This window comes from Atractosteus spatula, chromosome 10 (genome assembly GCF_055471065.1).
Source record: "Atractosteus spatula isolate fAtrSpa1 chromosome 10, fAtrSpa1.hap1, whole genome shotgun sequence".
NCBI lineage: Eukaryota > Metazoa > Chordata > Actinopteri > Semionotiformes > Lepisosteidae > Atractosteus > Atractosteus spatula.
This window is the reverse complement of record NC_142715.1, coordinates 1,022,486-1,030,713: the sequence shown is the minus strand read 5'-3', so window position 1 is coordinate 1,030,713 and position 8,228 is coordinate 1,022,486. Positions and strand designations below refer to the sequence as shown.

Below are 8,228 nucleotides of genomic sequence, written 5' to 3'. Positions count from 1 at the left end.
CACCCTCCTTTAGCCAGGACAGAGCTCCAGGAGCCTGGGTAGGATTCTAGCTTTCTCCCCTTGCAGGCACCTGGCACAAAAGACATAATTTTTTTCCTTAAAATCTTTTTTTTTTGTATTCCTTGTTGTTCCAAACGTAATTTTAATCACTTTTAATTGGAGATTATATTAATCATTAATAAATGACCAATTTCACTAAAAATAATGTAATATAAAACTGATGTTTTTAACTTTATTGTAGTGTTTTAGAATCGAATATATCTTCAAAAATGCTTATTTTTCACTCCTAGGAATGAAAGCTGTTGTTATATGATGTTTATTTTCAAATTTTAAAAAATCAAAGGCATCGGACACAGAACCTCATGGTTTTCCTAAAAATCTTTTTTTATGTTCCCTGGTGTTCCAAACTTAGTTTTAATCAATTTTAATTTGTTATTATGTTAAAAACAGGGTAATACATTCCTAATTGGACTATAAATAATGTCATATTGTCTGCTATAAAACTGATAATTTCAACTCTATTGTAGAGATTCTAGAATCAACTAATAGAGAATTGAAATAAAAAAATGGCATAAGAAGACATTACCAACAACGACCACAAGATGGAGATATTGTCCAAAGAGGCAAGAAGGGCAAAGCCGCGATAAGGTAAAATCATTTTTTTAAAGAGATTGCTGTCAGAATGCACATCCGTATCCCAAACAGAATCTCTAGTAAAATATGATCATTTATGAAACAGGCAAATGAGTGTCTGCTACAATATGATTGCTACATATCTGCATTTGTTGGTTTTTAAGTAAGAGAGTTGGGTTTGTAAGTTTTGAGTAAGAGTGCGGGGGGTTTAAACCTGCGATCCAGTGTGTTGAAGTATTTCACAACACTACCTCTAGCACATCTGGAAATAAATCCTCATAATGATTATTGCCCTGGGCATGTACCAAACAATCACTGAGCATATATATATATATCACTGTGTTGAAGCTAGAGACACAGAATAACTGCAAACACATCTTAAATACAGTGTTCCTGCACCTTTGACCTCATCCAGAATGTATTATTTTTTTAAAGGGATTGCTGTCAGAATGCACAACTGAATCTCAAACAGAATCTCTAGTCAAATATGATCATTTGTGAAACAGGCAAATGAGTCTCTCAGGGGCCCATTGCTCATTTTCAGACACATTTATGCAATACTTTCACCATGCGTTGAGCAATAGGGATTAAAGATACCAGAGGTAAGGTTTAAAAGTGATTCTGAGGTGCAACACATCAGCGATACAGCTAGGCATCTGAAATGTGGGGTTCGAGAGCCCTTCAGGGAACACCGTACCCTAAAGGTACCAGAAGTCCACTAGTATAAGCATTAAGTCACTGTCACCCCTGTTACAATGTGATTGCTAGATATCTTAATTTCTTTGGTTTTTAAGGAGTAAGAGTGCAGGGGGTCTAAATCTGCGATCCAGTGTGCTGAAGTATTTCACAACACTACCTGTAGCCCGTCTGGAAATAAATCCTCAGACTGCTTATTGCCCTGGGCATGTACCAATAAATCACTGAGCATATATATATATATATCACTGTGTTGAAGCTAGAGACCTGTATGTAATAATATAAGTAGAATAGATTATAATAACATAATGATCCAGTGTGTTACACTACTTCACTGCTTCACTGCTCTATGTCGTCTGGAAATAAATCCTCAGACTGCTTATTGCCCTGGGCATGTACCAATAAATTACAGGAGCACATCTATATATCACTGCACTGAAGCAGGAGACAGAGAATCACTACAAACACATCCTAAATACAGTGTTCCTGCACCTTTGACCTCATCCAGAACGTATCATTATTTTAAAGGGATTGCTTTTTTGTAATCAGATTCCAATGTCAAATACTGTGTATGAGAGCTTACTGTACGTAACTTTCCTTTTCTCACATTTTCTGACGACTATTCCGAAGGGGCACCCTGTCAACTCTTAATACTTTTAAAAAATCTGTCTGCGTGTTTGATTATTTTAAAAAAAGATCAATGTTGATTATAACTAAAGAAATTAATGATCACAAACAAAAAAAAGGGCTGAAGATGCGAATCGCTTTTGTATTATAGCTGGATGACACGAGCTTATAAATCAATAAAAAATGTTTTCTTCCAATAAATCATACATTTTGTTCCATCCTTCTTACTATACTTCTCTCTTGTAGAAGTAAAGCATTTTGATTGAAACCGAACAATACATTAAAGGTTTCATCTATACACTTATACTTCCGCTGCTGTGCAGCGGAGCCTGATACACCCCAGTGGGCAAAAGACGTATAATATACATCTTTTAAACGCATACCTTAGACGTATAAATGTGGTCTGAAATTCGTCTAGAATGAAATTCAAATATACGTCTATTGTTATACGTCAATTATACGTCTATGATTAGATGTTCATTATACATAAATGGTTGGAGTTCTATTATACGGATAACTTTAGAGGACTATTATACGTATATGGTTAGAGGTCTATTATACGGATAACTTTAGAGGACTATTATACGTATATGGTTAAAGGTTTATTATACGGATAACGTTAGAGGTCTATTATACGTATATGGTTAGAGGTCTATTATAACATGAATAACAGTTGTGATTAACATAAAACTGTCACTACACATGATTGAGTCCTTGAGTCTGGCACCTAAGACCACTCAGCCATTCTACCAAGCAGTGGAGGCTGGTGTTTTGAATGCGCCCGTTTCTTTGTCGAAGGATTATTAACTACTACTGATAGTTCTTTTCTTCTTATTACAGAGATTTCTGCATTGCAAGACAATTGACGATATAGATAAAGTAAAGTCTTGGCAAACGAAATACGCACGGACAGGGTTGGACTCCGCGATCTTCGGTTTACGAGACCGACACCTTACCGATTTATAATGACATTCACAATAGATTTAAGGAAAGCACAACTGCCTGAATAGGGACTTGAACCCTGGGCCTTCAGATTAAAAGTCTGATGCTCTACCGACTGAGCTATCCAGGCTTCAGAAAAGAGTCAAAACTGTCGGGATCCTCGCAAGTCACATATCTCTTCTTGTGCCGAAGCGCAGTCGTACCTGACCCATCTGGAATGACCACCGACGGACTTTATCCAGAAGTGACGGCGCACTCCAATGAGTAGTATGAGTAGAATGAGAGAGAAATACAGTACGACGTGAGGAGTCAAGGGGCTCCCACAATTCATCTTTCCTCACATTACTCATTTTTTCACTAACATTTTGACCTTTTCATAATCAGATATTTCACATTTAATAAGATCTTTTAATCAACAACATTTAAGAAAGAAAACAAACATTTTTTGGAGCAATAATTAAAAATAAACTTTCGATGCCTTGGTATCACACCCTAAGAAGGCTCCACTGCTTTCTTCTCGTTTCAGCATGGAATAAACCTTTACTTGTTCCTTTGCAGCCCATGCATGCTAGCACAGCTACTTACTTAAATTACCATCAGCTGTGGACCTCCAGCTGACCTGTACACAGATAGATGAGAGATATCTTCTTAAACGAGAGGAGCACGATGGAGTACCGGAAACTTGATAAAGCTCTCGCAGTTAGATTCTGTGTTTTTGTTGCTCCCTAGATATGTTTTTAATGTTTTTTTTTTCTTTTTAAGTTGTTTCATTTGATTGTTTTTAGAGCTGTTAGACTACTACAGAGATTTACCTAGGTTTCCGGAAGACTTCTCGTGTTGTGGTTGTTGTGTTTTCGGGTTACAACTATTTTTTTTCTATTGATAGGACCCCACGCATTACTGTGGGACTAGTTAACTTTAGTTCTTACATTCTACCTGAAATTACCTCAATACCTACAACTCTGTTTTTCTTTTTTTTAAAGGCACAAGTGATGTTTTTTTCTTGAGGCTGATCGGTATCTACAACGGGTCGATTGCAACGAACTTGGCCGCTGAAATTTGTCTTCATCTCTGTAATAAAGACTAGCAATCTGGTATTTGCGATGAAGTTCAGTTTCACATTTTTCAGCACTCTCACGGTTAGTATTGCCTGGAGCGACATAATACCTAACGCATTCGTTTTTGCAGCTACATCCGACGGTAACAAGAAAAAATAGTTGTAAAACCAACAGAAAGCAGAGACTGCTATAACTAATCTAGTTATATAACGATTTTAAGTATAAGGATAAACTACTGCAAGGAATTGGTCCACCTGAACAAACAGGATCGTAATGTTGACACCCAATAATGACACTGATATGTGCCGTTCCTGGACGGATAGCCCTCCTTCACATCAAACAGTCCGAGTGACTGTTAGTGTCAATTAGTGTTATCTGACAGTTGACAAAGTACAACTTTTTTTTAGGGTGCAGGTTAAGTAAGAGAAAGTGTTCAAAAATCCTTTTGTCCAGAACTGAGGGGGCGACACTCCTCCCTCCCCCTGTGACGCCAGGCCTGTCCCCATCCTATTCCATAATGTCATTATATATAATACCTTACAACAGTGACCGTTTCCTTACTAACTGCATGCGTTAAAGTTGCACATCAGCACACAGCAGGGAGCACCTTGCTGCGATGTATTATCAATGTTAAATTGCAACCGTAATATTGACAACATTAATAAACGCATATATAATTGACATTGGAAACACAGTAACTTTTCCGGTTATATACCACAATGCATTGCTGATATTCGTTAGTCGCCATTTTGGTTAAATACTTTCATGTTTTTCAACGAAGAAGAAATCTGCAAAAATCTCAGCAGTCCTCTTTTGACAAGTAAGTATAAATAATAATAATACTATTTGAATACATACAGGTCTTACTTAATATTATTTTGGTTAAAAATAGTACGTTAATAAGCAATAAATGGCACATAAAATAGTGTGAAGGTGAAGATCACACAAAATCAACTACAAATGTGGGAATTTTAAAATTTTAGGATTATAAATTGCATGTAGCACATTAGCAACACTACAGTAATGCTAATATAACAATAGTGTAAGAAAATCCTCACCCAATTCCTTTCAAATGCTGATACAAAATGTGAATGATTTCAGAGTTTCAGAAGTGGGTATTGAGTCTCCTATAGAGATCAGAGATAAATTGAGGCGTGTGAGAAGGTGTACAGAACCATTGGACTCCCAATTCCACATCAAGAGGCTGAGCACAATGGAAGAGTTCTGTACACACGAGCGAGTCCTTGCTGCTGGCATGATATTATATTCTCTCTGTGGTGTAGCCAAAAGCAATATTAAGTGGAGCTGATGGCACACTACGGTTTGCACTGATTCTCGGCAGCTGTTGTTGCCAGCATAAAGCTGAAGGGACCAATGAGCATTTCTGTTGAGAAGAAAAATTAAAGCTTTTTTCTGCCTTGATGTTCAGCTGACAAAGACTATCTTGAAAGACGTACCTCAGGACAGACTGTCAAATAAATCTTTCACTGATTTAATCTCTAGGGATTGGTGTTGATCAAGTCAAATAGAGGACTTATTAATAGCTGACAGTCGAAAATGAACCAGCGGCCACAATGGAGAAATTTGCACTATGCCTGATCAGTGATCACATTATTCCTATCCTGTAGTCCTTGCACTGGCTGCCTGTCAAGTTTTGTGTTGACATCAAAATCCTCAAGCTAACCTATAAGGCTCCACATGGCTTGGCACCTCAGTACCTTTCTGAGCTATTATTGCCCTACTCCCCACCTTGCAATCGTTGCTCTTTTAATTTTGGTCTCCTAGATGTCCCCCAAGCCCGTCAACACTCCCTGGGTGATAGGGTCTTCTTCCGTTATGCCCCATAGATCTGGAATTCTCTCCCCAAGGATATCAGAGAGTCACCTTCTCTAAGCTCCTTCAAATCCAGACTCAAAACCTTCTTCTTTAGAAGAACCTTTTTTTAACTTTTCCTTACCCTCTGCTTCTACTGTACTTAGTACCACCATCTACTGTCTCCTCTAACTGTATATCCTCATCCTGCTTATCTTGTGTATTTTTTTATTTTATTGTTGTTATCATTCTGTAAAGTACTTTGAGAAGCCACCTTTAAAGGAGCTATATAAAATAAGGTTTATGATTATTATTATAAATGATGAACAGTGTATTTAACACAGACCACACACAGTCCTTCATTGCGAAAGATTGCAGGGTTAGGGAATATTCTTTTCACTCATTTTGTTGGCTTTGTTGCAGGAATTGTTTGGATGCCATCATTGTAGGAAGGAGAGAATCAGGGTTTAGGTGAGTCTTTTTGACGCCTGCCACTGTGTGGTTCTCTAAACAAGCTTTTCAATTGTGTTGTTGAAGACTGTATCCCGGCTTTGTTGCAGGAAATGTGTGGATGCCATCATCGGAGCAAGGAGAGAATCAGGATTTTGGGGAAGTCTTTTTGACGCCTGAAACTGTATGGTTCCTGGTTGTAACATCTGACACTCTACACCTAAACAACAGAGAACACCGATGAAATTGCTGAACTGTCTAGCGGACATTTTGTCACTTTCTTCTGACCTGTATTTAATGCAATTCTCTGAAAATGTGGCACGTTATATCTGTGCTACCTTTATGAAGGGTCATAGATCTGATCATAGATTCGATCACAATTATCTTAAAACAAGCATGAGAAAATTACATTACACTATAAGGCTGAGTTCTCCTGGTCCCTCTGCAGCAAATGTGTGTTTTAAAGGAGGTGTCATGTTATTTTTGTTTGCCGTGCCATAAGAACAGCATGGTTGTTTAAATTAATTGGTCTGAAATTGGTTTAAACCACAGGAATGTAACAACAAAAAAACAAGTTCTACTTGACACAGAGATAGTTGGAGATATTTGGCAGCAGTGGAATCCAACTCAATGCCCCCAAAGAGACTGGAGCTTTAATCCAGCTCTTAAGAGCACTCGGCTGTGTTAGCCTTGACTGCCTCATACTTCACACTGTTGGCTCAGAGAAAACTGGGTGACTTATAAAGGCTGGTAGGAGAGGAAAGGAACAAATGCTTCATTTTTGGACAAAGACTTTATCTACTAAAAGAAGGAAAATATTTGATTATTGTTTGTTCATTAGACATTTTGATCAAATTATCGTAATGCAGTGCCAGGTACAATTAAGGTATAATATGTACACGAACATCATGTCTGAGTCAGTGATGGCAGCTGACTATCGCTGGAGGACAGTTTTTCATGAGTGGGTAAGCCTGCATAATGAGGGAGAAGAGATCAGCCATCTGTGACGCAGTGTCCAGTGACACTAACTATCTGTCCTTCTTTTCTCTGCTAATGTAGAGGGTGAATGTAAGGAATGTCTACTCCACACCTGAAGAAGGCTCCATGGCCGAAACGTTGTGTTCTCTTTCTTCTTTTTTTCAGTATGGAATAAACCTATTACTTGTTCCTAATTCTATACATTTTATCATCAGTCTACAACATTTAGCGGAGCTCAATTGCATAATGATAGTATTTCATGCCTTTTAAATACATCAGTCAAAAATGTAGAGAAGGTTCTCCTGTTTTCACCATTATAAGAACTGTGATGTACCACTAATATTTACGCTCATAAAAGCATTGTAATTGTATTGTTCTGTTCTGTTACAGTCTTGAATGACACAAACCTTCTCTTTTACTGCACTACACAGTTCAGCACACAAGGATCCTCAGTCAAACAAACACTGCAATCACTTGATAAAAGCCATTTCTCATCCTTTCTCTTGGTGTTGGTGCTACCATTGTATGCAAAGAAGGCGACATGACAATGAAAGGTGTAATCATCTTAAAGAGAGTCTTCTCTTTTGAAGGTGTGTGCCATGAAGCTCTCCACTGGCAATTGACCAGGCTTGTAAAGAATCTCATTCAACAACCATACAAATTGCACAGCTTAAGGCACATGAAGTGAAATCCGTGAGCTGATTGACACAAAACAATGTCGCTTCGCATTATCTGCAAAGCTGTTTTGCTTGTCTGACAACCTTTTCCTACTTTACAGTGAGCGCATATATTTCAGTTTCTTCTTTTGTATTTTCCTTACTATTTTACTGTCCCTTTCCCCCATGTTGAGATGTATCCACAGCCAAAACCCTGTGTTTCACCCTATGTTTGTGCCAGTTTTACAATCTGTGTAGGAGCCTGCCTTACAGAGGTCCAGTGGTGCAATCGATCAGTGTATGGTACATACACAGTTGTGCACAGTGGATGTTGGTCTGGACTCTAGAAAGTGTTTCAATTCACAAGCTACTCTGG

The 8,228-nt window shown here is 38.0% G+C and overlaps 1 non-coding gene across 1 annotated transcript; it reads right to left on the bottom strand.

Moving 5' to 3' along the window:
* Positions 1 to 2,955: 2,955 nt before the first annotated feature.
* trnak-uuu (transfer RNA lysine (anticodon UUU)) lies at positions 2,956 to 3,028 on the bottom strand. Its single transcript has one exon. It is a non-coding gene; the product is annotated as a tRNA-Lys (tRNA).
* Between the last annotated feature and the right edge of the window lie 5,200 nt (positions 3,029 to 8,228).